This window comes from Sorex fumeus, unplaced genomic scaffold (assembly GCF_029834395.1).
Source record: "Sorex fumeus unplaced genomic scaffold, SorFum_2.1 ptg000026l, whole genome shotgun sequence".
Lineage (NCBI taxonomy): Eukaryota > Metazoa > Chordata > Mammalia > Eulipotyphla > Soricidae > Sorex > Sorex fumeus.
The window spans coordinates 2619528-2646376 of NW_026606083.1; the positions used below are offsets into that span (position 1 = coordinate 2619528).

At 40.1% G+C, this 26849-nt stretch overlaps 1 non-coding gene across 1 annotated transcript; it reads right to left on the reverse strand.

Annotated features, from left to right (window-relative positions):
* Window positions 1-18941: 18941 nt before the first annotated feature.
* On the reverse strand, window positions 18942-19155 carry LOC130024099 (small nucleolar RNA U3). The gene has a single exon (XR_008792547.1). It is a non-coding gene; the product is annotated as a small nucleolar RNA U3 (small nucleolar RNA).
* Between the last annotated feature and the right edge of the window lie 7694 nt (window positions 19156-26849).

Sequence of the window (26849 nt, forward strand, 5' to 3'; positions counted from 1 at the left end):
AGATACATATTTTTAACTAAATTTCTTTTATAGTTTTGGACAGCTGTCCTCACCGGGGCCCCTTGGAAGGGGGCGGGTTGAGTTTCACTCTCTGCCCTGAGCAGAGCCTTGGCAGCCGAACACCTCTGGGACCCAGCTACAGCCATGCTGAGACCACTCTCCACACTCTAGGACGAGCCTCATGCATGAAGGAACCGGCGGAAGAACCGGGGTCTGCAGAACCCGGGGCTGAGATCTCTAAGCCTGTTCAGTTCAGGACTGGGCTTCCTTCACCCAGTTCCCCCATCTTCCAGTAACTAGACAGTTACAACCACCAACTGCCATGTAACCCCATCAACGGCCAAGATCCAGAGACTGTGGAACCAAGCTCCCGGAAGCACATGGCCACATTTTTGGCCGCGCGACCTCTTATTGTCTAGTTCTCTCTCTCAGAGAACCTGGCAGGCTACCGAGAGTATCTTGCCCACATATATGCCTGACTGGGAACACCTGTAAAGGTGATTATAGGCAGCCCCAAAGGTCCTCTCAGAAAGCCCGGCAAGCTACCAAGAGTATCCTGCTCGCACGACAGAGCCTGGCAAGCTACCTGTGATGTACTTGATATGCCAAAAACAATAACAATGATGGTCCTCATTCCCCTGACCCCGAAAGAGCCCCAATATACCATTGGGCTACACTAGCATGTGACAGGGATGAATGGAAATGTTACTGGAGCCCGCTCGTGCAAATCGATGAACAACAGGGTGATAGCGATACTGATAGTTTTGGTAACAGTGCACATAAGCAAGCTTTGAGAAATGTATATATCCATGGTACCTCAATGTAACCAAAATATTTCCAGGATAATAATTTAAGGATATTATAACATTGTCACAGGTTTCTCGTTTCTTTGCTAATTCTCCATCCTCTAACTACAAAATGTTATAAAAATTTTAAAAATTGAACCATCATTAAACAAATAAGATAGCTATACATGATTGGATTTTAGTCATAATATGTTTCAACACCTATCCCCTCACCAGTGTACATAATTCATCACCAATCTAAGATGTTCTTTAAAATATCTTTCCATTTGCTTAGATTTTATTTAATTATTCACTGCTGGTGGGAATGTTGTCTGGTACACCCCCTGTGTAATACATTATGGAGAGTTCTCAGTAAACTTAGATTGACCTGCCATCTGACCCAGCAACTCCACTTCAGGGCATCTATACCCAGGACACAAAAACTCACTCTCAAAAGGACATATTGGCACTATTATTCATTGCTGCACTCAGTACAATAGCTGAGATATGAAATCAACCTAGTGTCCAAACACAGAAGAGTGGACTATGAAGATGTGGTATATATACACAATGGAATACTATGAAACTTCAAGGAAAGATGAAATCATACAATGCTGCCACTTGGTTTGAACCGGAAGATCTCATGTTGAGTGAAGTAAGCCAGAAGAAGAAAGACAAACACAGGATGATCTCACACATCTGTGGAATATAGAATACTGGATGAGGAAATGTAAAGGGGAATTCTTACATCATCCTTGACTCCAGGATTTAAAGATGAGACAGACAGAGAAGGAAAGAAATCAAGGGTGGAAGGAAAAAACTAGAAGCAATGGGATAAAGGTAGCAGGGCTTCAGTTATACCAGTGATTTGTGTGAGACATATAATGATATATCCAAGACACAGATTCAACAGGACTGAAAAAACATGAGATCTATGTGGTAACCACTGGAATTTTGTAATGTGTCTGTCAAGTTGATGGGTGAGGATGGGATGGGGGTTGGGATGGGGAGGGAATCTGGGAACACTGGTGAAGAGATTGGTGCTGAATTATTGTATTTCTAAAACTCAACTATCAATAGCTTTGTAAGTCATAGTTCTTTAATAAAAAACTAAAGTGGAATCATCATGAAACACAGTTTGTTATACACTATTGGGTTACAGTCATACGATGTTCTAAAACCCGTCCCTTCAACAGTATACATTTCCCACCACCAATGTAACGTTTCTTTAAAATGACATTCTGTTTAGATTTTATTTAATTTCTTTCAACACTGTTGAAATATAATTTCTACTGAAAATGTAACAGATAGATAGTACAGCAGATAAAGCACTTGCCTTGGTCCTCCAAGCAGGCCAGGAGTTATTCCTGAACACAGAGCTAGGATAAAGGCCTAAGCATAGCCAGAAATGGTCAAAAATCATGTTTTAAATAAATAAGTAAAATTGCCAAGATCAGATAATCTTGTTGCTATCCTGAATTTAGAGCAAGAGTAACCGGTTTTTCATAGGATGTTAGTAATACTTTACTGTTGATAGACAAGATCAGGTTAATAAATTATCTTCATTTGTATAAAATTTTTAATCCAAATAAGATTAATCTATCTTATTTTTAATCTTATCACTTTACTTGGTTTGACAGCTTTTTCTGTGTCTATTGTTGCATATAAAATGACTTATCATTTTCTTTTTTTTTTTTTTGCTTTTTGGGTCACACCCAGCGATGCTCAGGGGTTACTCCTGGCTCTGCACTCAGGAATTACTCCTGGCGGTGCTCGGGAGATCATATGGGATGCTGGGAATCAAACCCAGGTTGGCTGTGTGCAAGGCAAACACCCTACCTGCTGTGTTATTGCTCCACCCCCGACTTATCATTTTCATAGTGAAAAATTTTCCAACAAAAGAAACAAAGAACATACTGATACAAATTATATCATGTAAACTACTTTTCAAAGGTAAAAGGGAAATATTTCAGAAAATATTTATTTAGCCAGAGATTCCAGAGCAAGCAAAAAATATCATTTATTGACTTTTTATTATGTTTTATTTTCTGACTTTCTTGGGGGGTATGGGGGCACCCCTGACTGTATACAGGCCTGACTCCTGGCTCTGCACACGGGGATCACTCCTGGCAGACTCAGGGACCATGGGTGGTGCTGGAGATGGAGCCAGGTCAGCCTCCTGCGAGGTCTGCTGTGCTATCACTTGGTCCCCAACAAAGTCACTTATTAACTCCTGCTCTAGGAAAATAGACCTACTATTTTTATATACAATGCATTTCAACAATGTGTTTTCCAAACATGGTGTCCTTTTACATTCTGAGAAAAATTGTGAAGACTCATCTCACTATCCTTTGATTTCTATTTCTGTAGGATTCATTTAAACTACAGGAGCCCCTAAACCACTATCTTTATACATATGTAAAACAGATATGAAATTATTACCCAGTCCCTTTTTCTCCTTCTATCCCTTAAAACTCATATATCAGATTTCATTATATTTGACTGTGTACAAGAAAGAGGAATGAACTGACTTGAGGTTCTTAGAACTAGGAACAACTGGGGGAGGGTAGCTTCTTAATGGGAAAACAACACAACAAACACCTTATCAACGAATGTTATTGCCATCAACATTTGAAGAACATCTTGTTTAAAAAAGGCTGTTAGCCAGGATTGGATCATCAGCACTGTATATGGTCCGCAGATCCCTATCAGTAATGACCCTGAGTAAGGCCAGGGGTAAGCCTAGAGAATAGCAGGGTGTGACTCCGCTCCCCCCTTTTCCCCTTGCTACATGTGAAATTGAAAGCACATGTTTGCATTTCTGTGCTTCATAAATATTTACCAATTTAAAAAGAAACAGTTATACTTTTCCAAAGGTTAAGCCTTCAATAGCATTTCATTAAATAACTCCACAAAACCAAAATATTTAGAAATTATATTTTGAAACGTATATTACTCACCCCATCAGCAAACACAAATACACATTCTGGAAGTTAAAAAGGGGTTTTGAACTCAGCAAATAAAATGTGATGTGACACTCTTGAAAAATACTTTACAAAGGTAAAAAACTTAGATGTTTTCTGAACAGTATCATTAAAAATACAAAATACATACATTTAAGAGTCTTTACTTAGGTAAGCTTGCTTTACCAGAGTTTAAATGTTTATAGTTTTTAAGAGTTCAGTGTTAGCACAACATACCTATTACCAAAGGATTAAAAGAAACTAGATTTTTTTTAACTTAGTAATAATATCTATTAACCATGGAACAAACTCTGGCAGTTCTTAGTTTACAAGGGTTCTTCTTAGCAAACACACTCAGTCAGAAAGTAAAAGAAAACAATTTTTTCAAAGAAAAAATAGCAATAAATCAACTAGATATCCCAAAGACTTGTGGTATTGGATAACAGGAAGATCTCATTCCTAGTTTCATGTCTTTATAGCACGATCATTTGTAAAAGAGCTTCCTGGACACAATAGATGAGAAAATGGAAACTCAACTAGCAGCAATACAGCAAGCATACAAAAAGAATATAAATACAACAAGAATACAAAAAGCAAAGTAGTTTGAGGGTGAACAGACACATGCCAAAACTGGATGAAAATATTGTCTCTAGGGGCCTGAGTGATAGCACAGAGGGTAGGGCATTTGCCTTGCATGCAGCCAACCCGGGTTTGATTCCCAGCATCCCATATGGTCCTCTGAGCACTGCCAGGAGTAATTCCTGAGTGCATCAGCCAGGAGTAATCACTGCATCACTGGGTGCGACCGAAAAAGAAAAAAAAATTCAATTTGGATACAAGAATTATAACTAGATTTTGTTATTTAACTATTAATTATTTAAGTACATTTCTCTGTCATTTTCTTACCTAGGAGATAAAGTTAAAATAACATCTATGATATTTTCTACTTCTAGATATTTAACAGATAGTTAACTTCTAGATATTTAACAGACGACCATATCCACACAATAACCAAGCTCACTGAGGTTTCTCGGGAGTTCAAGATGCCGCTCAGTCTAACGTTCATTGATTTAAAGAAGGTCTTTGATTCTGTTGAGACGGAAGTGGTCATTGAAGCCCTAGCCAATCAGGGCATTCAAGCCCAATACATCAGGATCCTCCGTGAGCTCTATTGCGGATTCACTACCAGGATCTCACCATTCTACAAAGAAGTGATCGTTGATGTCAAGAGAGGGGTGCAGTAGGGTGATACCATTTCACCGAAACTCTTCAGTGCCACCCTCGAGAACGTCATGCGACGACTGGAATGGGAAGGAATGGGAGTGAAGATAGATGGTTGGCAACTACACCACCTCCGCTTTGCTGATGACATTGTTTTAATAACACCAAACATCAGCCAAGCGGCACAAATGCTGGCCGACTTTGACCGTGAGTGTGGAAAGGTAGGACTACAGCTGAATCTTATGAAGACAATGTTTATGAGAAACAGCCTCGTTCCTGACGCCCCATTCACTCTCAATGGAACGACCATCTCCGAATGCAACAGCTATGTGTACCTAGGTCGAGAGGTCAACATGACAAATGACCTGGCACCCGAGCTGCGCAGGAGGAAGAGGGCGGCTTGGAACGCCTTCAAGAACGTCGAAGAAATAGCTAAGAGGACGAAGAACCTCCAGCTCCGGGCACATCTCTTTGATTCCACTGTTCTTCCTGCATTAACATATGCCTCAGAGACCTGGGCCCTACGCAAACAAGATGAGAACGCTATTCAGGTCTCCCAAAGAAGAATAGAAAGAGCTATGCTTGGAATATCACGTTTCACTCAAATGAGAGAAAGAATCCGGAGTTCTGACATCCTTCGACGATCAAGAATCAGGGACGCTGTCTCATTTGCCAAGGTGTGGAAAATCAGATGGGCTGGTCACGTAATGAGATTTAAAGACGACCGCTGGACTAGAGCTGTTACCGACTGGATTCCACGGGATGTCAAAAGACCGCGTGGCCGCCCACCTACCAGATGGTCAGACTTCTTCATCAAGATCATGAACGATCGGTTTGAGGCCCTTCATGTTCCCGGAGCGAACAGATGCCATTGGGCTACACTAGCACGCGACAGGGACAAATGGAGACGTTACTGGCGCCCGCTCGAGCAAATCGACGACTAACGGGAAGTTAAGTGATTAAGTGAAGATATTTAACTACAAGAAATAAAATCAACACATCTTTTCACACAAAGGACCTGATCTTGTGTGTTTAGTGCAATTCAATTCAAAATTTCCCCAATTAGGTAAAGGTAAAGGTAAAGGCCCTCCCATTGTTCATCGATTTGCTCGAGCGGGCCCAGTAACGTCTCCATTGGAGACTTTGTTGTTACTGTGTCTGGCATATCGAATACCTCACGGGGAGCTTGCCAGGCTCTGCCGTGCGGGCAAGATACTCTCAGTAGCTTGCCGGGCTCTCTGTGAGGGGCAGAGGAATCGAACTCGGGTTGGCCATGTTGGCTGTGTGCAAGGCAAACGCCCTATTGCTGTGCTATCGCTCTAGCCCTGATTAGGAACAACCAATTAGTAAATTCAATTAGTAAATTCATGGTCTATTAATATGATAAATTGTGATAAACTAAAAGGAAAAAATTATCAATGCATCCAAAAATTTGGTTGGATCTCATAACTTTTGTACTAAAAGAATCAAAATTGTCACATATGGATACTTATTATTTCACTGACACACAGAAACATCAAAAATCATCCAAAGTAGATCAATTTTTAAAACTCTGTGACCTTCTCAAAATGGGGGTAGGTAGATGCCCTTCTGGACAGGCCCAGCAGCCCCTACCCTCATCTTACATTCTACGACATATAAACAGCCCAGCTGCATAGCTTCTGGACTGTGTAACTGTATGTGGCCATGTGATACCTCCTCCAAATTTCACAATGCTAACAGCCGAATAGGAGCACAGGAGAGTTTCCTACAGATTCAATGGGAAGGTTGTGTGGAAGCCCAGCAAGCTCAATGAGGGAAAACAGTAACACAGAAGAAGGTTTAACTGCCACCAACCAGCTCAGTAAATCCTCAGACAATGACTTTAGTAACACCAATCTGAGATATGAAAACAATCACAAATTGACTTTTATTATTCTATTTTCTGATATATCTATTTTCTGACATATATATATGTTCCATAACTTGCAATATGAAGTAAATTTATATGTGCTTCCTATGGGAGCAGGCCTGGGGTGGGGAAAGAATGGGGACATTGGTGGATGAAACGTCACACTGATGGTGGGATTGGTATTGGAAAATTAAGTTCCTGAAACAACTGTATTATGAGCAACCTTGTAAGCCATGGTGTTTAAATTAAAAATTAAATTAAATATAGTTGCAAGTTGAAATGCAAAAAAAGTTCAGAAAACACAAGAAAATCATAATGCACTAAAATAGTTCAGCAGTTGCCTTCCAGCAGAGATGAAAATACAATATCTATTGGACCAAGAAATTTTCAGATATAATGCAAATAGTTTGTGTTAGATTCTCATGGTTATGGGTGCATGAATCTATCAATTTTTAATCCAATTGTATATTTAAATACATACAATTTATTCTTTACAAATTTTACCTCAAGAAATGAACACAAGTGTTTCTGGAAATTACTCTAACTTAAATATAGGACCTGATACTTATATCAGTTGGGCTTAAGTTTTATTTACATTAAAAATAAAGCTGTTTGAAAGGAGTCTTCTCATTTAAAACTTATTAAGGGCAAGATAGGCATATGCTTTCAATAATGAGGTTTTGAGCACCAAAACCCACCAAAATAAGAAGCTGTTGAACTTGATCCACTGGTCGAGTGCTGAGCATTTGCATTGTTTCCACATGCTGGTCACTGTCGTAAGCATTGTAATGAACATGGGTATGCGTTTCTTTTAAGTAGTGCTTTTAGTGTTTGGGGAAAGATGCAAAAATGTGATACAGTTCAATTTCAATTTTTTTTGAGTGATCTCAACATTACTTTCTATAAGTGCTGAACCAGATGACATCTCCACCAACAAAGAATGAGGGTTCCTTTTCCACCACAGCCCCGACACACTGGCTGCTTACAGCTTTTGGATATGGGACCTTCACCCAACGTGATATGATGCTCATTGCTGCCTTGATTCTCATAACTCGAATCATGAGTGACAATGAGTACCATTTCGTATGCCTATTGCCCAATCGTAAGTCTTTGGGGAAATCTCTGTGCATCCCCTCACACCAACCCAAATATGGACTAGGTGATTTGGCTTTTGGTGTTTGAGTTTTGTTTTATAGATTTTTTTTTTTGCTTAGTAGAACTTGAATATAAACTCTTTATCTGATGTAGGGCTGGAGCGATAGCACAGCGGGTAGGGCATTCGCCTTACAAGTGGCCAACATGGCTGACCCAAGTTCTATTCCTCCGCCCCTCTCGGAGAGCCCGGCAAGCTACCGAGAGTATTCGATATGCCAGACACGGTAACAACAAAGTCTCCAATGGAGACGTTACTGGGCCCGCTTGAGCAAATCGACGATCAACGGGAGGGCCTTTACATTACCTTTATCTGATGTAATGTGTTCAACTATTTCCTTTCATTAATTTGAATGTCATTTAATAGAGTCCAAGTTTCTTTTGCAACAGATTTTTAATTTGATGTAGTCCCATTTTTTTACTTTCATTTTTGTTGTCTTTGCCACTCTTTGAAGATTCTTCTGTGGAGCAATTTCATTGAGAGTTCTGCCAATGCTTTCTTTATTGTATTTTATGGATTTTGGTCTAATCTCTAGGTCTTTGGATTTATTTTTGTAAGGGTGTGAGGCATGGTTTTTATATATTTATAATATATTATATATACACATATATATATCACTGTATCACTTGTCGTCCGTTGATCATCGATTTACTTGAGCGGGCACCAGTAACATCTCCATTCATTCCTTTCACGTGCTAGCATAGCCCAATGGTGTATTGGGGGTTCTTTCAGGATCAGGGGAATGAGGCATGTTATTGTTACTGTCTTTGGCATATCGAATACATCATGAATAACTTGCCAGGCTCTGCCGTGCAGGCTGGATACTCTTGATAGCTTGCCGTGCTCTCGGAGAGGCAGAAACTGCATCACTCTCTTCTGGAAGCTTTGTTTTACAGTCTCTGAATCTTGGCCATTGAAGAGATTACATGGCGCTGGGGCCAGTTTGTGGGTGTTACTGCCAAGCTACTGGAAAACAGGGACACCTGGGTGGAGCGATCCCAGTCCCGTTCTGAGCAGACCTGGAGATCTCAGCCATGAGTCCCACATACCTGGGTTCTTCTGCCGATTCCTTCATGCAGGGACCTCAGAGGAACCCCAGTGAAGACAGCCTGGGGATCTGGATCTGGAAAGAGACCCAGTCCCGATCTGAGCAGGCTTGAAGATCTTAGCCATGAGTCCACATTCCTGGGTTCCTCTAATATATATATAGAGAGAGAGGTCTCAAGCCTCTCACTATAGAAATGTGGTAGTATACCTCTCTACTTATTTAGGTCTTATAATTTAGTTTTGTCTGTCATCTACTTAATCACTTAATCACTTAATCCCCGTTATTCATCGATTTATTCGAGCGGGTGCCAGTAACGTCTCCATTCATCCCGGTTGCGTGCTAGCGTAGCCCAATGGTATCTGTTCGTTTTAGGAACATGTAGAGCCTCAAACCGATCATTTAGGGTCTTGACGAAGAAGTCTGACCATCTTATAGGTGGGCGTCCACGTGATCTTTTGATGTCTCGTGGAATCCAATCAGTAATGGCTCTAGTCCAGCGGTTGTCTGTAAACCTCATTACATGTCCAGCCCATCTGATTTTTGATGTCTTGGCAAATGAGACAGCGTCTCTGATTCTTGAGCGTTGACGAAGATCAGAACTCCGGATTCTATCTCTCATTTGAGTGAATCGTGATATTCCAAGCATAGTTCTTTCGATTCCTCTTTGAGAGACCCGAATAGTGTTCTCATCCTGTTTTCGTAGGGTCCAGGTCTCTGAGGCATATGTTAATGCAGGAAGAATAGTGGAATCAAAGAGATGTGCTCGTAGTTGGAGGTTCTTTGTCCTTTTAGTTATTTCTTCAATGCTCTTGAAGGCATTCCAAGCCGCTCTCTTCCTCCTGCGTAACTCAGGTGCCAGGTCATTCATCATGTTGATTTCTCGACCTAAGTATATATAACTGTTGCATTCGGAGATGGTGGTTCCGTTGAGAGCGAATGGAGCGTCAGGAACAAGGCTGTTTCTCATAAACATTGTCTTCGTAAGATTCAGCTGTAGTCCAACCTTTCCACACTCACGGTCAAAGTCCGCAAGCATTTGTGCCGCTTGGCTGATGTTTGGTGTTATTAGAACTATGTCATCAGCAAAGCGGAGGTGGTGTAGTTGCCGACCATCTATCTTCACTCCCATGTTTTCCCATTCTAGTCGTCGCATGATGTTCTCGAGGGTGGCACTGAAGAGTTTTGGTGAAATGGTATCACCCTGCCGAACCCCTCTCTTGATATGGATGATTACTTCTTTGTAGAATGGTGAGATCTTGGTAGTGAATCCGCAATAGAGCTCACGAAGGATCCTGATGTATTGAGTTTGTACGCCCTGATTGGCTAGGGCTTCCATGACCGCTTCCGTCTCAACAGAATCAAAGGCCTTCTTTAAATCAATGAACGTTAGACAGAGTGGCATCTTGAACTCCCGAGATACCTCAATGAGCTTGGTTATTGTGTGGATATGGTCGATGGTACTGAATCCTTTTCGGAATCCAGCTTGTTCACATGGTTGTCCTTCATCTAGTGTTCTGCTAATCCTATTCAGGATGACTCGAGTGATATATATATATATATATATATATCTTTTCCAATGCCATTTGTTGAAGATATTATTTGCTCCTCTTCAAATTAGCTCCTTTGTCATAGATTAGCTGGTCATAACTCTGGGGTTTTACTGTTTTACTCAGGACTCTCAATTCTGCTCCATTGGTGTGCAAGTCTATATTTAATCCAGGACCATGCAGTTTTGATTAGTATAGCCTTGTGTTATAATTCAGATACCAAATTATATCTCTCATACATAAGACTTAAAGATACATGCAAAGTAGTGACAATGGTCCAAAGGCATCAAATGGAGAGTTGATCCATAGTATTGAGTTGGGACATGAGAGGGAGAAGCCTTGGGGTCCTTGAGAAAGGAGTGGGTACACTGGTGATATGTGTGAAGTTGGAATTATGTGCATGAAAGAACATTGTAAATGACACTGTAAAACACAAAATCTCAATATAAATTTTTTAAAATATCTAAAAGAAACTGCTGAAGGCTTTTAAAAAGTAACTCTACCATGCCACATTTGTACCGACAATGAACAAGAGCTTGAGTTGCTCTATAATTCTGTAAATTTTTAGTTTATTAAAATAAATGTGCCCTATATGAGTACATTTTAGATGATCTATTTTTATATTGACGTTTAGGCTGCTATCACATTATCTTAACCGATATAAATTTATAAGAACTTAAAATTGCATGACCCTTTAGATATTTTTCTATAATAATTGTTTGGGCTAATATGTGTAATTTAAACATTCATATAAATTTTAGATCTTCTTATTAGTTCCTCTAACAAAATGTTTGCAACGGTTTTTACTGTAATCACTCTGAAATTTTAGTTAGTTTGGGGAAAATCAACATCACCCTGAGGTCTCAAGCCTCTCACTATAGAAATGTGGTAGTATATCTCTCTACTTATTTAGGTCTTATAATTTAGTTTTGTCTGCCATCTACAAGCAGTTCACTTGAGTAATCCTGAATAGGATTGGCAGAACACTAGATGAAGGACAATTATGCAAGCAAGCCGGGTTCCGGAAAGAATTCAGTAGCATTGGCCATATCCACATGATAACCAAGCTCATTGAGGTTTCTAGGGGGTTCAAGATGCCGCTCTGTCTAACGTTCATTGATTTAAAGAAGGCCTTTGATTCTGTTGAGACAGAAGCGGTCATCGAAGCCCTAGCCAATCAGGGCATTCAAACTCAATACATCAGGATCCTCCGTGAGCTGTATTACAGATTCACTACTAGGATCTCACCATTCTACAAAGAAGTAATCATCCATGTCAAGAGAGGGGATCGGCAGCGTGATACTATTTCACCGAAACTCTTCAGTGCCACCCTCAAGAACGTCATGAGATGACTGGAATGGGAAGGAATGGGAGTGAAGATAGATGGTCGGCAACTACACCACCTCCGCTTTGCTGATGATATCATTCTAATAACAGCAAACATCAGCCAACTGGCACAAACGCTGACCAACTTTGACCATGAGTGTGGAAAGGTCAGATTACAGCTGAATCTCACAAAGACAAAGTTCATGAGAAACAGTCTTGTTCCTGACATTCCATTTGCTCTCGATGGAATGACCATCTCCGAATGCAACAGTTATGTGTATCTAGGTCGAGAAGTCAACATGACAAATGACTTGGCACCTGAGTTCTCAGGAGGAAGAGAGTAGCTTGGAATGCCTTCAAGAAAGTCAAAGAAATTACTAAGAGAGTCGAAGAAATAACTAAGAGAACAAAGAACCTCCAGCTTTAGTACATCTCTTTGATTCCACTGTTCTTCCTGCATTAACATATGCCTTAGAGACCTGGGCCCTACAAAAACAGGATGAGAACACTATTTGGATCTCTCAAAGAGGAATCGAAAGAACTATGCTTGGAGTATCATTCTTCACTCAAATGAGAGAAAGAATACGAAGTTCCGACCTCCGTCAATGCTCAAGAACCAGGGATGCTGTCTCGTTTGCGAAGGCATCGAAAATCAGATGGGCTGGACACGTAATGAGATTTAGAGACGACTGCTGGGCTAGAGCCATTACCAACTGGATTCCACGGGACGTCAAAAGATTGTGTGGCCACTCACCTATGAGATGGTCAGACGTCTTTGTCAAGACTCTGAATGAGGCTCTTTGTATTCCTAGAACACGCAGATCCCATTGGGCTACGCTATCATGCAACAGGGATGAACGGAGACATTACTGGCTCCCGCTTGAGCAAATTGATGAGTAACGGGATATCAAGTGATCAAGAATTTTGTTTTAACAATATTTTGTACTTTGTATAGGTCTTTTGTGTATTATACTATATAAAATTCCTAAATAATTACTGTTGCAGCATGGAATTTTAATTATTTCTTTTAGTTTTCTCTACAACCTTTATTATTTTGTACAAATTTTATTGGTTTTTGTATATCAGCCCTCCATTTATTAAAACCACGAATTCATTTTTAAATACCTTGGAATTTTCTACATTCTAATTTATTTTTTATTATTTTTTCCATAACTAAGAGAGTTTTTTGTTTAGCTTTTGTGTGGAACATCTTATGTTTCTTCTTATTCCTTATACCACTGTTTAAAGTAAAAGTAAAATGTTGAATACAGGTTATTAGTAAAGACGTTCTGCACTAAGTCATAAGAATAACATGTTTTTAATCATGATGTTAGTGCTGGAGAACTTTATTTGTTTACTTTTTAAATTGAATCACTGTTACTTACACAGTTACAAATGTGATTTAATTTCAATCATCCAATTTTATATTCTTTTTCCTTTCACAATTTCTTCCTGGGGAACTTTTTAGATACCTCTTTATTGGTAAAAATGGCACATTTAGTAACATTTAAAAGTTATTTTTATTATTAATTTTAAATTTTGTCAAATGATTGTTTTAATCTATTGATATGATTTCATTTTACTTCACTTTTATAAATTTGTTGAATGACATTGAGTTTGAACTTTAAACCAACCTTTCACTCTAAGTAAACCACGTTTTCCCATAATATCCTGGGTTCTTAAATATATGACTGATTCAATTTGATATTTTGCTAAGAACTCATAATCTTTGAAATATGAAACTTAAGTTTTATTTAAAATCATATGAGGATCAGACTAGAGGCACAGCACAGCAAGTAAGATGCTTGCCTTGCATGTGACTGACCCTGGTTTGATTCTTGCTCTCCATTGATCCCTTGAACCCTGCAATGAGTGATCCCTGAATGCAGAACCACGAGTAAACCTTCCTTTCTGTTCTGTGGTTCTGATAAAGATAATTTGTTGTGCAAGTAAAAAGGAGCTAAAGACAGAGTGGGAAAAAGCCAAATCCCAAAAAGCACAGAAAGACTATGTGAGAATGGGAAAAAACAGGGAGGGGCAAATAAATGAAAGTATTTGTAGTAAGGCTGGTTTTTTTAAGGGTCTGAGGTGATTGACACATGAAAGTCTTAGAAAATGCTGTGTTTGAAATGCTATCTAAGCCATTTAAAATCCTCCATAAGAGTCTCACTAAGATTTATATTCCTTTTCAAGAGGTTATGGAAATAGATCTGTTTTTATTTTTAACATGGTCATATGATAATATTGACTTCAAGGCAAGAAAAGAAAAACTCACATGTTAACTAAGGCCAAAACACTTATTTATGAGCAGGTAAATAAAATACATTTGGGGAAATCATAGAAATTCAGTCTGAATATAGATACCCACATGTGTCAAACAAACAAGAATATTATAAGACCAAATAAAACAACTGGGACCAGATACCAGACAATCTTGAAGTAGAATTATTTGTCAAAAAACCCACAATTCCTTAAATTTATTATCCTCCTTTTTAAAAAAAAAATCCAGTGTGTCTCCTAAGATGTTTAGAAACTTTCAGTTCTTGAAGAACTTATCAACAGAACAGTAGACAAAATATCAACCATCACCAGCATCTCTTAGAAAGACATAAACTATGACAAGAGAGATCATAATAAACTCTAAATGCTGTCTCCATAGAGTTTAATGTTTTCATTTTTAGTGATACCCAGCACAGTAAACATGCCTATGAGTGCAAAATACATCAGACCTGTTTACTGATAGATACACAATGTACAAAAATCAGATCGATGAAGAAAGCTATTATTCAGTAGTCATAGCACAGTGGTTCTCAACCACTGAATTTTGAGTTTATTGTCAAAACCATGTTTGAGGATAATAGGGTTTGATATAAATGGAAGACATAAAGAAATGAAAATTCAAGGACTAGAGAGACAAAGACCATGAAGGGGAACCACTCTTTGCATGCAACAGACCTGCACATGATCCCTAGGACCAACTGCTCCCCAGGATCCCTTCAAGGACCAACTCACTAGCACTGCTAATTTTGATCCCAAGACCAAAAAATGCGACTTTTTTTCTTATTTAATCACCATGAGACCAGTTACAACGCTTTCAGATATAAGTCTCGGTCATACAATGATCAAACACCCATCCCTTCACCAGTGCACATTTTCCACCACCAAGAACCCCAATATACACCTCCTCCATCCCTCTCCCTGCCAGTGTGGCAGATGATTTCCACTTTAAGTTCTCTCCACTTTGTTTACATTCAATTTTTTGACAGAAGACCTACCATTATTATTTGGAATTTACCCCCAACATTCAGACCTGGAGAGAAGGCATCATTAGATAATTTGTTTTATATTGCTGATAATGAAGAGCATATGATGTCATGCCACCACCCAATTTTGGATTTCCGATATTTTAGTAATTAAGTTCAGAGGGATTTCTGCCAGAAGCCACTGGGTTTTGGGATTGGTTTGTGTGCCTTTGGGATCATGACGATTCAGGAGCCAGAGGAGCCATTTGTGGGCGGCAACTCGGAGTCTTGTCAGGGCAGGGAGAAGGGCCGGTTCCAGTTCCCATCCCATGAGACCCTGTGTATCTCGTCATTGCAGACTTATAGCTCTCAGTCCAATAGGCTCTAAAAGATGGCGGTCACTATGCCTCCAAGGGGAAGAAGGTGGAAGTAACAACATCCTTTTACCCCACCCCCCGCCTCGAGGTGGCACCAGACCATAGCGTAATTCGCAGTCCAGAAGCATGAGCTACTGTGAGATACAGTTACAAAGCTTTCATGTTTGATATTCAGCTATACAATGATTGATCACCCATCCCTCCACCAGTGCAAACTTTCTACCACCAATATCTCCTTATCCCCTCCATTTCCATCTCAGTCCTTACCCTGTCTCTACAGCAGACAATTGCTCAGATACTCTCTCTATAGTTTTGGACATTATATTTTGCTTGGATATTCCCACCACCATTAAAGCCTGCCTTCTAGGGGCAGACGCTAGACCATCTATTTTCCATTGCTCATTTTGTATATCAGGAAAGGTCTCACAGTTCAGAAGACTAGGCCTGGTGCCCACATACCGGAGCCATGCTTCTAGAAGCTCACTGTCTCCAGGATTCCATCTGGACAAGGTGGGGAGACTGCACTTGCTCCATCTGGGACATCCAGCTCAGTTTGGGGTCCGGAAAATTCTCCGGTGTTGTGGTGCCTGCCGGGTTTATTCACTTGCAATGTATTTTATAATGATAGATAATTTTGTTTTTAACCCAGTTCTGCTAATTATTTTGCACAATATTTTGTTAAACACCACAATAATTATAAAAAATTAAAATACAATTAGTGTTTACAAACAATATATCTAAGATTAGTTTAGTAGTAGTAAAATGATCTATGCTAGGTAGGAAACATGGCTCAATATGACAATATTGTAGCACTGTAGCACTGTCCTCAAATTCATCAATTTGCCCGAGCAGGCCCAGTAATGTCTCCATTGTGAGACTTTGTTGTTATTGTGTTTGGCATATCGAATACGTCACAAGGAGCTTGCCAGGCTTTGCCATGCGGGTGAGAAAATCTTGGAAGCTTGCCGGGCTCTCCAAGAGGTGCAGAGGAACCAAACTCAGGTTGGCCGCATGCAAGGCAAACACCCTACCCGCTGTGCTATCACTCCAGCCCCAGTTCTAGACTACTACTGATTATTTGTCATGGGCTGGAGTGATAGCACAGTGGGTAGGGCATTTTCCTTGCATGCAGTTAACCTGAGTTCGGTTCCTCTGCCCCTCTCAGAGAGCCCGGCAAGCAACCGTGAATATCTCGCCCGCATGGCAAAGCCTGGGCAAGCTACCTGTGACATGATAATATTGACAATATCAAAATCCAGATCATGTTGGTTTCAATTCCTGTGTCCTTTACAATAGACCCCAGGTGAAGTAAATTGAGTGTACTCCTTAGAGGGTGTCTGTTTAGCCACAAAGACCTCTTTGTTGCATTTTTCTCATTTCTTCAAAGCACAAAATTGTCTAGCTGTTCTATAGTGATTCTTTGTAAAGTATAGTTATTTGTAGTGTTGGGTTTATTGATCTAAGGATGGGTATAGGAATGATATCTCTGACTTTTTAAAATTAATGACAAAAATGTAAAATTACGTGTAACATGCATAGCTGTGTAAATTGGGGAGCAGAGGATATCAAATTACAAAGAAAGGGAATTAGTATGACTAGAGAGAGAAAGAGCCATTTCTTACTGGGGTCTCAATCCTTTCTACTCCAAGAATCTAACACCAACCCTTCCAGTGGCCTAGCTACCTTCTTCCCACTGAGTTCTACAACATTCCTGTGTTCTGTTATAATTTGTCAATCTGCTTAGTGTAAGTTAGCTCCAACTCGTTTTCATTATTTATAATATAATAGTTTGAATTTCAAAATATATCAAAGTTCTTTTTAATTATATGTCAATTTATTATTTAAGATGTACAAAATCCCTTAGCAAGTTAGAGGCAAACAGAGCTATCTTAATCCATACCGGGAGACCATCTGAGCCCGCCTCTGCTGAGTGCTATTCTCAGGGTCCTTTGTTGGGAAGTGTACCCTGTCCTTTAATGAAGCTCTTTTAGCACTTCTTGCAAAACTAGTTTCACCTTGAATTCAGATGCTGTTGCCTGTCCATAAAGCTCTTCATTGTTTGTTAAAATCTAGATGATAATATAGCTGGAATGAGTAATTCTGGTGAGGTGTTCATTTCTTTGAGATTTTGTACTATATCCCTATGTTTTCTTCTGACTCATATAGCATCATTTGATACATCTGATGTAAATTTTATGGGATTTCCTTTGTATGTAAGTTGAATTTTTATCTTGCTGCTTTAAATATATTCTCCAGCTTTGGCCTTTGTTATTTTGAGTATAATATCTTGGAGCTTTACTAGTTGAGTCATTTCTGCTGCAACATTCTGTACCTCTCAGATCTTGGTGCCTATATTCCTCAACTCTGGATAATCTTATCAATTATTTCTTTAACTATTTTTTTCTTAATTAAATTTTACTTCTGGTTCCTCAGGGACTCTATTTTTGGATTGTTCCTCTTGAACTCTATTTATAGTTCTCTTGATTTTGTTTCCTACCAGCTTCTTCCTTCTCATATTTACCTTCTTGATCCTTTGCTCAGCTGCTGTTATTCTATGAAGAACTTCTGTAGAATTTTTATACCTTCTACATGCTCTTCATTTGTCATTTCTGATTGTAGCAGTTCTCTCATTTCAACTCTAATACTTTCTTGTGACTATTGTATTATTGTTTTTTGGAGCTCATTGAACATCCTTCTCATGGTGTCACTGAAGATATTGTATGAGAATTTACTGACTTGGCTGATGTTTGTGACTGCTGTGATATTGTTTTACTTATTGAACTTGGTTGGCTTCTATGTATTCCCTCTCATGGTTTTCTGCTGTTTTTGCTGTGCTGGGGAATGTTTGGGGGTAGTGAGTGTATTTTATTAGAAGTTGCTGAAGAATTAGGCTGTTGTTGCTCTCTTCCTTCTCTGCCTATCTTCACCAAATTACTAGAAGTATAATTGTGAGATGCATCTAAGTTTGATTTGTCACACAGTCACATATATGGACCTATGTTTTAGGAGCTGTGGGTGGGTTCGTTACTATGGTGCAGGTGAGCCGTAGAGGCTGCTTGGACGTAGGCAGAGGGAGGATCTTTGTCTCATATCCCAGAGTTCGAGCAGCAAGCATATGTCACAGGGTTGAATTTTTTTTGTTTAATGTAATATATACTTTATTGAATCACCATGGGCAACACTCACAAAGCTTTCCTGTTTGAGTTTCAGTCATACAATGATCCAACACCATTCCTCCACCAGTGTACTTTTCCACCATCGATGTCCCCAGTACCCCTCCCTATCCCCTCCAGAGTTCCACCCCTCCCTCAGCCTCTATGGCAGGCAGTTTCTCTCTTACTCTCTCTCTACTATTGGGCATTATGGTTTGCAGTACAGATAATGAGAGGCCATCATGCTTGACTGTGTCCTCTCCCTCTCACTCTTCCAAGGGCAGAGAAGAAGGATCATCAATGGTAAAAGGCAGCTGCAAAGGCAACACCTAGAATGGACCTTATGCTCAGGAAAGGAGGTTCTGGCTCCTCATGGTTTTAGGTTCTCTACTAGATCAGAGAAACTTCTCTAGTAGTGAACTACAGAAATGATCCCCAAAGCTGAGTTTTATCGAGAATATAAATTCAAAAAATTTTGCTAGCTTCAAAAATAAAGCTGGATCTGTAAGAATATAGATCTTTTCTTATTTAGATCTGGTGTATATATAAATGCATGACTGTATGAGATACTTGAAGTCATACAGATGACCTCATTCATGCTAATAAGCAAATAGCTCTTTTGCCTATCCCAAATAAAGGATTACCACCAAAGAAAATTCAGTCTTGTAGTGGGGTCTTACTCAAAACTTGAAAGGCCTTCATATAAGCTGTTGTCTAAATGAAGGGAACTTTACCAAGTTCTGAGCACTGCCACATCTGGCTGTGAAAAATAATGAAATTTATAGTTGGGTTCATCTTTCCAGGATAAAATTAGTTAGTTCCACCTACCTCAAACAGTGAGAAAAATCAGGGTGGAGAACAAAATGTATTTAAAAAAATTAGAAAATGCTCCTTTTGTAAAAGCTAAGTATCATGTCTCTTTATCTAAAACTGCTCTTAATAGTGATTATTGGTATGCAACCAACGGAAACGGGGTCTAACATATTTCTGGTGGGCCCACCAGTATGCAGACGGAAAAAGTCCAAGTCCATGCTGGGTGTGTGGGTTCATTTCCATCTCTAAAACTCCAGCAGTGCTCTGGTGAGTGTTCCCATTTCAGGGAACAGATTGTTCCGCTCGTCAGGAGCTCATCAACCGATAAGAATCTCTTCCTTTATAAGAAACTCTTGCTTCAGACATCTCTATTATCAGGCCCAGTGTAATTGAATGACCTGGTATTTAACTTCTGTTTAACCATTCCAGAGAGAGTGTTTTACCAAGGACAGAGAAAAAAAATACTTTCACACTTTCAGTTCTAACCATATTCTCTCTTTTCAGACTTTCAGACAACTCTGAAGTGCAATGAGTCATTGCCTAGGTTCCACTAAACTAAGGTAGCATAAGGTGGCATCCCTAATATAGGAAGGGTCGATTAGTCTTTGGTCAGCATGAGGAAACTCCATAAAATAAACAGTCACCCACTTTGCCCCTAAAGGTATAAGGCAGTGAAATCTCTAGAAGGAAATATGTTTTTATTTCACTGTATCACTGTCATCCCCGTGATTCATCGAGCTGGTGCTCCAGCGGGCACCAGGAATGTCTGCATTCATCCTAGCCCTGAGATTTTAGCAGCCTCTCCTTAGTTGTCCTCCCCAACTGTGCCCCATTGGAGGGTCTTTCAGGGTCAGGGGAATGAGACATATTATTGTTACTGTTTTTGGCATATTGAATACGCCATGGGAGCTTGCCAGGCTCTGCTGTGCAGGCAGGATACTACCGAGAGTATCCTGGAGAATATTGTGACATTTAATTAAGGATCTTTTTTTGTTTTCCAGCAGAAAGGGTACCAGAAAGTTAACGCACAGCACACTCAGTTAAGCTGTCTGGGGTTTGACAGGAGACCAGCACACTTAGTGTAACTATCGGGGGTATCTCAAAGTAGCAGAAACCTAAATCCAACATCAAAAACAAGGGAAGTCAGAAAACAAAAGGACAAGAAAAAACTCAAACTTGAGGAGGCAGAGGCAGAAATCCACAAGGGTGAAGACGGTGAGGGCCAAAGAGGCAGCCTTGGGGAAGGGTGGGGGTGGGGGAGGGAGACCGGGATTAATTTGGATTAAATTAATCCAAATTAAATTTTATTTTTAAAAATCTCTCTGTCACCACCCACAATTAGAAAGTGAGAAAAATTAGATTTTTTTACATAAATCATTATTTGGATTCTACCTGAACTCACTGCACAAATGGAATACGAAAAATATTTTATTTAGATTAATATAATACCACAAGTACTGGTAAATCAAAGGAAGTTTAATCAATAATTCTGTGAACGTTAATAACTACTACCAGTTAATCACTTAATCACTTAACTTCCCGTTAGTCGTCGATTTGCTCCAGCGGGTGCCAGTAATGTCTCCATTTGTCCCTGTCACGTGCTAGTGTAGCCCAATGGCATCTGTTCGCTCTGGGAACATGAAAGGGCCTCAAACCGATCGTTCATGATCTTGACGAAGAAGTCTGACCATCTGGTAGGTGGGCGGCCACGCGGTCTTTTGACATCCCGTGGAATCCAGTCGGTAACAGCTCTAGTCCAGCGGTCATCTTTAAATCTCATTACGTGACCAGCCCATCTGATTTTCGACACCTTGGCAAATGAGACAGCGTCCCTGATCCTTGATCGTCGACGGATGTCAGAACTCCGGATTCTTTCTCTCATTTGAGTGAAACGTGATATTCCAAGCATAGCTCTTTCTATTCTTCTTTGGGAGACCTGAATAGCGTTCTCATCTTGTTTGCGTAGGGCCCAGGTCTCTGAGGCATATGTTAATGCAGGAGGAACAGTGGAATCAAAGAGATGTGCCCGGAGCTGGAGGTTCTTTGTCCTCTTAGCTATTTCTTCGACGTTCTTGAAGGCGTTCCAAGCCGCTCTCTTCCTCCTGCGCAGCTCGGGTGCCAGGTCATTTGTCATGTTGACCTCTCGACCTAGGTACACATAGCTGTTGCATTCGGAGATGGTCGTTCCATTGAGAGCGAATGGGGCGTCAGGAACAAGGCTGTTTCTCATAAACATTGTCTTCGTAAGATTCAGCTGGAGTCCTACCTTTCCACACTCACGGTCAAAGTCGGCCAGTATTTGTGCCGCTTGGCTGATGTTTGGTGTTATTAAAACAATGTCATCAGCAAAGCGGAGGTGGTGTAGTTGCCGACCATCTATCTTCACTCCCATTCATTCCCATTCCAGTCGTTGCATGATGTTCTCGAGGGTGGCACTGAAGAGTTTCGGTGAAATGGTATCACCCTACTGCACCCCTTTCTTGACATCAACGATCACTTCTTTGTAGAATGGTGAGATCCTGGTAGTGAATCCGCAATAGAGCTCACGGAGGATCCTGATGTATTGGGCTTGAATGCCCTGATTGGCTAGGGCTTCAATGACCGCTTCCATCTCAACAGAATCAAAGGCCTTCTTTAAATCAATGAACGTTAAACAGAGCGGCATCTTGAACTCCTGAGAAACCTCAATGAGCTTGGTTATCGTGTGGATATGGTCGATGGTGCTGAATCCTTTGCGGAACCCTGCTTGCTCGCATGGTTGTCCTTCATCTAGTGTTCTGCTAATCCTATTTAGGATGACTCGAGTGAACAACTTGTAGATGACAGACAATAGGCAGATCGGGCGATAGTTGCCAATGTCATGGATGTCTCCCTTCTTGAACAATAGTACGGTCCTGCTGGTTTTCTATTGGGACGGAACCTTGCATTCAGACAGGTAGCGAGTGAAGAGCCGAGCCAGTGTATTGATGAGTACTGACGGCAGGTTCTTCAGGTGTTCAGGTCTGACCTTGTCTGGGCCGGGTGCTGTTTGTTTCTTTACCGATGAAATGGCATGTCGGATTTCAGAAGGGAGAATGTTGGGAACGACATATCCATCCTTTGGAATTTGGTATGTCGGCAAGTGGACATGGCTATCGAAGAGATTTGAGTAGAAGTCATGGATAATCTTCTCCATTGCCGTTCTGGAGGATGTGATGGATCCATCAGGACGTTGGAGGGCAGTCATCTTGGTCTTGTAGTTGGCGAAGAACAGACGGGCGTTACGAATACTTTTCCCGGCTTCTGCCGCATCTACCCGTACTTCTGCTCTTCTCTCTTTGAGGTCTTCCTTGATTGCATCTCTGCACTGCTTTGCAAGCTCGGACGTTAGCTTGCGGTTGCCTGAGGCATGCGCCAAACCACGCTGGCGAATTAGCTCAAGAGTTTTCGAAGATAGGCGATTTTTTGTGGCTATCTCTCTCTTGGCGTTCCTCGCACATTCATGGAGGTGCTAAACCAGTCTATCGTATTCCTCGTCAATGTTGTCAACAATGGCATCTTCCCATGTTGCCGCAATAGTGCCAAAGAGTTCCCAGTTGGTGGTCATTCTGGGAGTTCTCTTTTTGAACTTTGCAGCCCTTTCTCCCCGCTCTGTGAAGTAGAATTTTGCATGAAGGAGACGGTGGTCCGATTAATAACTACTACCACTAAGTAGTATTAATTGTAGTGCTGCTACAGTTGTTACTAGTATTCCCCTTGTGGCCAATAATTATGATTAACCAGGTTCTGTTGTAACATAAGTTAAGTATTATAATTCCAGTTTTTACTGAAGAAATAACATTTGGAGAGTTTAAGTAAATTGCCTGAGATTTTAAAATTATAAAGCAATGAACCACATCTAGGCTATCTAATTTGAAACTTTTTTTCTAGACCATAATAATTTCCAAAAAAAAATTAATAAATTGTTGTAGATTCTAAAGACAGCATAGCAGTTAAGGCATTTTCCTTGTGCACTGCTTACCCAGGTTTAATCCCCAGCTCCACATAATGGTTCTTTGAGCCCCAACAGGGGTGGTCCCTGAGTGCAGAGCTAGGAGAAAGCTCTTAGCACTTCAAGGTGTGGCTCCAAATGAAAGTGAGGAGGAGGAGGAAGAGGAAAAGAAAAAGAAGAGAAGGAGCAAATCTTTATCTTCAAACAATGACATGATATGATTGTTAGAAAAATAGAAAATACGTACACCAATTACATAAATGTTGTTATGCCCACCTTTGATATTAAAAATCCAAGAATAAACTGAACTTGCATCTAATATTTGCCTGAAGAAAAACCACATATCTGGAGTCAATAAGAGCAGCTTGGCTCTTCATATTTTGAATTTTTGCCATTATTTAAAAATATAAAGACAGAATGTAACATGTTAGAAGTAAAATGTCAGCCAATGTCCTTAGTCAAAACTGGATATTGATTTATTTTTATAGAGCTCTAAAGTGATGCAATGAAGACATTTTGACATAGTGAATACATTGTTCAATTTTTTTGTAGCAGCATTAAAATTTATAATTAGATACTTTAAACTTAAAAAGACACTAACATTTTCAGAAAAAAAATGTTCCTCACAAATAACCATTAGGTTTATAAATACTTATAATTCTACAGGAAAAAATGTACTAAAAACACTCATATTTTTATTTTTTCCTTTAGTTTATACTAAGTAAATTTAATTTGGAACTTCATTCATTTAATTTTTTTTTTTGCTTTATTTTTGTGTCACACCCGGCGATGCACAGGGGTTACTCCTGGCTCGGCACTCAGGAATTACTCCTGGCAGTGCTCAGGGGACCATATGGGATGCTGAAAATCGAATCCAGATTGGCTGTGTGCAAGGGCAAATGCCCTACCCACTGTGCTATCGCTCCAGCACCCTGGAACTTCGTTTTTACATTAAAAGCATGGTCTCTGCTCCAAGATCCAACAGCCTAGTTTAGATCCAGAAATATTACTTATAGACATTTTCTATATTATCAAAATTATGAAATTAATTAAAAAAGAGATGAGGAAAGGGAGAGAGCAAGCATGAAAGAAAGAAAGAAAGAAAGAAAGAAAGAAAGAAAGAAAGAAGAGAAGAAGAAGAAGAAGAAGAAGAAGAAGAAGAAGAAGAAGAAGAAGAAGAAGAAGAAGAAGAAGGAAGGGAGGGAGAAAGAAAGAAAGAAAGAAAGAAAGAAAGAAAGAAAGAAAGAAAGAAAGAGAAAAAGAAAAAGGGAGAGATAAAGGAAGGAAGAAAGAAAGATAATCACAAAATGATCCATTCCAAAGTCATTATTTATTAATGCTTTTATTTGGTTTGGGGGCAACAGTAGTGGTGTTTGGGTCTTACATCTGGTTTGACGCTCAGGGATCACTTCTGTGACGCTTAGGGGACCACATGTGTTGCCAGGAATCAAACCCAGGTCTGCCATGTGCAAGGCAAGTGTCTCAGCTGCTATGCTATGTCTCCTGCCTCTAAGGTGATTGTCAACCCTAGAGACTGTGTTTGTACACCAGAGCACCGTCCTTTGCTGCTTTTACAACGTTTTCATCCCACTAGGCTAACTCAGTCAGCAGTCTCCTATAATACGAGGAGGCATTTGCGTCTGCACTTTCATCTTGAGCCCTGGTCCAGATATCAACTCCTCTTTGCATGGTAGCTAAAAAACTACATATTCTGAAAGTGTCTGTTTTATTAGCTTCATATAGTATTTAAGTATAACATACAGTAATACAGCGGCTAGAAGTTTTTGTTCCTTTGTTTTTAATTATTTTTAGCTAGTCCTCCACTGGTCTCTTTATAAGATTAGCACCAAGAGGTGCCAATCTTGCTGCTGATCTTATAAAGAGACAGTGTGAAGAATGTCCACCCACAAAAGGGCAGAGACTTTGGTAAAACTCACCCTAAAGCCGTTCTAGTCACTCCTATCCTCATACATACGCTTTCATGTGTTTGTTTTCAATATTTTTCATATTTCATAACTTTCATATGTAGACAAGTTAATCCAATATACCTTGTTGTCCTGTTTTGGGAAGAAACTACCATAGTATAGTTTTATACTTTTAGTTATTTTTAAATTAAATTTCTGACAATCATCTTCAAAATCAAACCACTAATTCAAAGTGAATATCACTTTGAAGCACCCTAGCAAATCGGTCAGTGAAAGTTCGCTTCTGATAGTGGAACCACCCCATCCATTACTGGAACCTCTCTTACATATTCAGGAAAACTTAGAATGTAAAATATATTAATTTAGAAAGTTTCATTTGATATTTGGGAAAGCGTGCTTCACAAAGTGCTATTTGGGGCCAGAGTGACAGTACACCGGGTAGGGCATTTGCCTTGCATTCAGGCAACCCAGGTTTGATTCCCAGCATCCCATATGGTCCCCCAAGCACTGCCAGGAATAACCCCCGGCATCACTGGGTGAACCCCCCCCCCCCAAATAAAAGCACAAAGTGCCATTTATATGCACTTTTGCACCTTCTATTTGGGTCTGATCATATATGACTAGTAGCAAATTCACTGAAACATAGTGTTTCGTAGCAATAGCTGTTCCTTAGTGTCACCGTATCCTAGGTCAGAAACCAGAACAAAGCACAGCAGACGTCTCGTCTCTGCTCTCTGGGGTCTGAGGCAAGTGCTATGTACTGAGTGCCTGCGTTCCTCAAAACCCCTGTTTGGAAAGCCCCTACCCCCAGTGTGAGGAAAATGGAGCAGGGTCTCGGAGAGATAATGAATGCTAAATGATGAAGTGAAGGTAGCATGCCCATGAGCAGCCCCGTGAAGGAAGAGCCAGAGTGTTTCCTGTCTCTCTATAGAACACGGCAGGAAGAGGAGTGTCGCACCCAGAAGGAGTGCTCATCAGAGACCCAAATGAGCACAACTTTGATCTTGTGCTTCCAGTCTCCAGAACTGTGAGAAAGGCATTCCTGCTGTTTCAGCTGAGCCAACCAGTCTCTGTGCTATGCTGTGCTGTGCTGTGGCACCCAGAGTTAAGAAAAAAACAGTTCTCGCTCTATTTTCTCTTTCAGACATTCCCCTTTTCTCTTTCTCTTTCCCTCTTCTTTTTTCCTCTCTAACTGCCACAGAGCATAGAAGCCTCTAATTAGATTTTTTTATGATGACTCAGGGTTTCAAGAAAAGCTGTTTCAAAGCAAAAAGATACTCTCTAGACTGCAATACGAAGTCTTTTACTTAAAATGCCAATAATGCTTTACATTTTCCTGAGGACTTAAAAAGATATGTTCGAGTTGTTGATTTTGTCTTTATCCAGAGGCAGTATTTTCAGAAAATTATTTTTATCTTAAACTGGGTCATGCTCAT